Here is a 5,703-nt window from a genome sequence, read left to right as displayed (position 1 = left end):
CGCAGCGGTAGCGTTACCGCCTACAACACAAGGGGGCCCGGGTTCGATTCTCGGTAGGGGACTGGGTTCGTGTGTCTTTCATCATCATTGACACGCAAGTCTCCGAAGTGCTGTCTCCGAGGCCGGCCGCGGTGGTCTAACGGTTCTAGGCGCTCAGTCCGGAGCCCCGCGACTGCTACGGTCGCAGGTTCGAATCCTGCCTCGGGCATGGATGTGTGTGATGTCCTTAGGTTAGTTAGGTTTAAGTAGTTCTAAGTTCTAGGGGACTGATGACCATAGATGTTAAGTCCCATAGTGCTCAGAGCCATTTGAGCCATTCTGCTGTCTCCGAAGTGCTGTCAACAAAAAAGACTTGCAACACGGCGGCCGAACACCGAAGGGGATATCCCGGCCAATAAATGCCATGCGATGATTTTATTTCATTTTTTCAATACATAACAGCGATCCAGCCCGCTTATCAACATAAAATAAGATGCGTAGCATTTCAGAAGTTATGTTTATGACATTTTAACCGGTGTAATGACATATGTCGGCTTAAAATAAAACTACTTCCTATATTGTCTGAAATTGTTGGCAAGAAAATTTCCTCTCCATGGCTCCACTTTTATAAATGGGTCTCCTACAACCTTAACAGTATAGCTATAACAGTCGCTCTTGCAAACTTAACAGTATAGTTACTGAGTTGTAAATTACTTGCCTGTGCTTATTTGCGCGTTTTTAGTCGACGTCGTTGTCATACAGTGCGGCAGCGCCATACGGTAGACAGTTATTTTGTAATAATGCACAACATCATAATGAATTATCCCTCTGCAAGGCGGCGTGCGCGCTGTTTTGAAACCCTGTGGCAGTTTAAAAATATTTGTGGTTGGTTGAGTCATTCACATTATTAAAAATGTGTGCCAGACATAGATCCGAACCCAGAACCTTGCCTCCCGCGGGCAATGCTCTTCTCCACTGAGCTGTCGCGATAAAATTTCCTAATCGATTATCGTTTATTGATACAAAATCATTCGCGACGGCTAGCGACAGACTCCCGGCTAGCAGCAGTCTTTGGCAGTAACCTAAACTGATACTACATAAATTCTGGTTTTTCATAAGCGTAAGACATGTTTTTTGCAACAGCACGACATTGCTCTCTGCTTGCTGATTTCATACATTGCATACAATCCTTCTGAAATTACGTTTTAGGATTTGTGTAGGAAATCCGTATTTCGAACGTTGAAAGCAGTTAAATTCATCACCCAATATTTTAATACTGTGAATTGAGGATCTATAAAACTTCAGATCATCATAGGATAATAGGTTTCATATGGGACCTACTCATTTGGTTAATTCCAAAATTGTGTCATATGTTAACGAAAGCAGTTACGTTGCAATACTGTAATTCAATTAGACGACTGTTTTCAAAAGTAATGTTCATTCGACTGATGCTAGAGAAGAAAAGATGCCGTTTTACACATACAACTGTAATCAAAATGCGTCAGATGAATCAGTATTAATAAAATATTAATCATAATGTGAATTCTTCATGATTTCGGAAATATTACAAACTTGCAAAATCTAAGACCAGCTTTGGAATCATAGCAAAAATTCGCTTAAGATGAGACATTTTACGCGTAATTTCAAGTTTCGTAAACTTTACATTTATTTTGTATTCTTAACACGAGAGAATGGCTTGTGGAAGGAATAGTTGACTCAGATGTGGATGCTACCACATTTTTTCACATTACGATCACTTTAATGTACAAAGGGAAAACTCTTGAGTTAAGACTAATATAAATTAAAATAGTTCAAGCCGTCACGCAGCTTAATTCTATTGTGATGTACATATCTATACTCATTTTTGTTGCCGCACATCCCTTTTAGACTGATGGGGAGAAGCACGTCTATGTAGACATTGCTGAAAGGTGCAGAAGGCAGCTCCGTCTGAGCTGATGTTGAGGTAGACCGGTGGTATCGACAACACCTGTATTTTTAGCCGGCCGGTGTGGACGAGCGGTTCTAGGCGCTTCAGTCTGGAACCGCGCGACCGCTACGGTCGCAGGTTCGAATCCTGCCTCGGGCATGGATGTGTGTGATGTCCTTAGGTCAGTTAGGTTTAAGTACACTACTGGAAATGGAAAAAAGAACACATTGACACCGGTGTGTCAGATCCACCATACTTGCTCCGGACACTGTGAGAGGGCTGTACAAGCAATGATCACACGCACGGCACAGCGGACACACCAGGAACCGCGGTGTTGGCCGTCGAATGGCGCTAGCTGCGCAGCATTTGTGCACCGCCGCCGTCAGTGACAGCCAGTTTGCCGTGGCATACGGAGCTCCATCGCAGTCTTTAACACTGGTAGCATGCCGCGACAGCGTGGACGTGAACCGTATGTGCAGTTGACGGACTTTGAGCGAGGGCGTATAGTGGGCATGCGGGAGGCGAGGTCGACGTACCGCCCAATTGCTCAACACGTGGGGCGTGAGGTCTCCACAGTACATCGATGTTGTCGCCAGTGGTCGGCGGAAGGTGCACGTGCCCGTCGACCTGGGACCGGACCGCAGCGACGCACGGATGCACGCCAAGACCGTAGGATCCTACGCAGTGCCGTAGGGGACCGCACCGCCACTTCCCAGCAAATTAGGGACACTGTTGCTCCTGGGGTATCGGCGAGGACCATTCGCAACCGTCTCCATGAAGCTGGGCTACGGTCCCGCACACCGTTAGGCCGTCTTCCGCTCACGCCCCAACATCGTGCAGCCCGCCTCCAGTGGTGTCGCGACAGGCGTGAATGGAGGGACGAATGGAGACGTGTCGTCTTCAGCGATGAGAGTCGCTTCTGCCTTGGTGCCAATGATGGTCGTATGCGTGTTTGGCGCCGTGCAGGTGAGCGCCACAATCAGGACTGCATACGACCGAGGCACACAGGGCCAACACCCGGCATCATGGTGTGGGGACCGATCTCCTACACTGGCCGTACACCACTGGTGATCGTCGAGGGGACACTGAATAGTGCACGGTACATCCAAACCGTCATCGAACCCATCGTTCTACCATTCCTAGACCGGCAAGGGAACTTGCTGTTCCAACAGGACAATGCACGTCCGCATGTATCCCGTGCCACCCAACGTGCTCTAGAAGGTGTAAGTCAACTACCCTGGCCAGCAAGATCTCCGGATCTGTCCCCCATTGAGCATGTTTGGGACTGGATGAAGCGTCGTCTCACGCGGTCTGCACGTCCAGCACGAACGCTGGTCCAACTGAGGCGCCAGGTGGAAATGGCGTGGCAAGCCGTTCCACAGGACTACATCCAGCATCTCTACGATCGTCTCCATGGGAGAATAGCAGCCTGCATTGCTGCGAAAGGTGGATATACACTGTACTAGTGCCAACATTGTGCATGCTCTGTTGCCTGTGTCTATGTGCCTGTGGTTCTGTCAGTGTGATCATGTGATGTATCTGACCCCAGGAATGTGTCAATAAAGTTTCCCCTTCCTGGGACAATGAATTCACGGTGTTCTTATTTCAATTTCCAGGAGTGTAGTTCTAGGGGACTGATGACCTCAGATGTTAAGTCTCACAGTGCTCAGAGCCATTTGAACCATTTTTCTGTATTTTTACGAATGCCTTCCAAAACTAGGTTGGCAACAGTGAAAAAACATGACAGTTGGCTGTCGTTATTGGAAACTGTCGTTGTGATATGTGCTTAGTTCATAAACATCGTACTATGAGTACATAGTTGTGACTTTTTAATATAGTGAACTTCGCGACCAAACTTCTGGAAAGGGCTGAAACCAGTTAAATTCATCACGTTATTGATGAAATCTAAAAATTAAATTTGTGGCGTCAGTTGATTGGGGTCTCGATGTTTAATTATTTAGTGACCTCGAGTTTAGAAACCGTCACACCTCCCAGGCAAGACCCGCGACGCGTCCTCTCAGCTTCGCTTCCTCCAGCAACTCTCTACGTGCCTGGATAGCTCAGTGGTAAGAGCATTGGCCCAGAAAGCAAGATTCCGGGTTCGAGTCCCGGTTCGGAACACTGTTTTAATCTGCCACAAGATTCAATTTAACACGATGTCCGTTTCGAACCCCAAGAACTCTTATACTTACTCTCTCTCACCGGACGTATATGGCAGCAAGAGCTCCCGTTTGCGTCGTTAAATAAAACTTCCATATATGTGGACTACGAAGAACAGCCTGTCTGAAGGATGGTTCAGTGACCGGAGGTAACGGTACAGTAATAGCATTTGCGCAGGTCGTCATCGTATGCCATTAGCGAAAGAGAGCAGTCGACGTTCGGGGCAGTGACGCGATCCCAGGCCTGATTGTTATTCATGCCTCCGTGTGACCCTGCCGGCGCACGGCGCAGGTCGCCGGCTCCACTCTATTAGTTGTAATTACAGTGGGAGGTTGGGGGGGGGGGGGGGGGGCGAGACCACACGCGGGCCATCTTATGGCGCTCTGTACGGAGTGTCGTCACCCTGCCTTCAAACTTCAGTCGCCTGTACAAATATTTTGAGTGCTTGTTGGGATTGTTGTAAGAGAGTGAGACACTTTCCAGTAGTTTAGAGTGTTTTGTACGACTTCATACACAGTGACAAGGAGAGGTGGGCTACAGAGTGGTGCCGCAACTGCCGTCGTGCGCAAGCTGGACAGGAGCAGAAATGGTTAGCAAAGAAGTTAACATAGTGAACAGAATATGTACTTCACTTGTACTTCTCCACGTGCAGGAATTAGTGTCCAACTGTCACAATTCCAACAAGAAGAGGCTTGCTGTACTAACAAGGGAACCTCCCCATCGCACCCCCCTCAGATTTAGTTATAAGTTGGCACAGTGGATAGGTCTTGATAAACTGAACACAGATCAATTGAGAAAACAGGAAGACGTTGTGTGGAACTGTGAAAAAATAAGCAAAATATACAAACTGAGTAGTCCATGGACCACATAAGCATCATAATGGACAATGTGAACTTAGGAGCGCCGTGGTCCCGTGGTAGTGTGAGCAGCTGCAGAACAAGAGGTCCTGGGTTCAAGTCTTCCCTCGACTGAAAATTTTACTTTCTTTATTTTTGGATAGTTATTATCTGTCCGTTCGTTCATTGACATCTCTGTTCACTGTAATAAGTTTAGTGTCTGTGTTTTGCGACCGCATCGCAAAACCGTGCGATTAGTAGACGAAAGGACGTGCCCCTCCAATGGGAACAGAAAACATTTGATCGCAAGGTCATAGGTCAACCGATTCCTCCACAGGAAAACACATCTGATATATTCTATACGACACTGGTGACGGCATGTGCATCACATGACAGGAATATGTTGTCGACCCACCTAACTTGTGCACTTGGCGAATGGGTAAAAAGATTCTTCTACCTTGCCCGATTTAGGTTTTCTTGTGGATGTGATAATCACTCTCAAAAAAGTGATGAAAACATAAGAGTTTGTCACATAAACTGAAAATAACAAATTAAACTTTTTACTCGAAGGAAGATTCGAACCAACGACCTTTCGTTCCGCAGCTGCTCACGTTACCACGAGACTACGGCGCTCCTGCGTTCTCATTGTCCTTAATGTTGCTTATCTTCCCTTGAACTACTCAGTTTGTATATTTTGCTTATTTTTTCACAGTTCCACACAACTTATTTCTGTTTTCTCAATTGATCTGTGTTCAGTTTTTCAAGGCCTATCCACTGTGCCAACTTATAACTAAATCTGAG

At 46.8% G+C, this 5,703-nt stretch overlaps 1 non-coding gene across 1 annotated transcript; it reads left to right on the top strand.

Moving 5' to 3' along the window:
• The first annotated feature begins 3,955 nt into the window (after positions 1 to 3,955).
• On the top strand, positions 3,956 to 4,027 carry Trnas-aga. Its single transcript has one exon. It is a non-coding gene; the product is annotated as a tRNA-Ser (tRNA).
• The last annotated feature ends 1,676 nt before the right edge of the window (positions 4,028 to 5,703 follow it).

Source organism: Schistocerca americana, chromosome 4 (genome assembly GCF_021461395.2).
Source record: "Schistocerca americana isolate TAMUIC-IGC-003095 chromosome 4, iqSchAmer2.1, whole genome shotgun sequence".
Lineage (NCBI taxonomy): Eukaryota > Metazoa > Arthropoda > Insecta > Orthoptera > Acrididae > Schistocerca > Schistocerca americana.
Note: the sequence above shows the minus strand (reverse complement) of the source record. Positions and strands in the feature narration are given on the sequence as shown.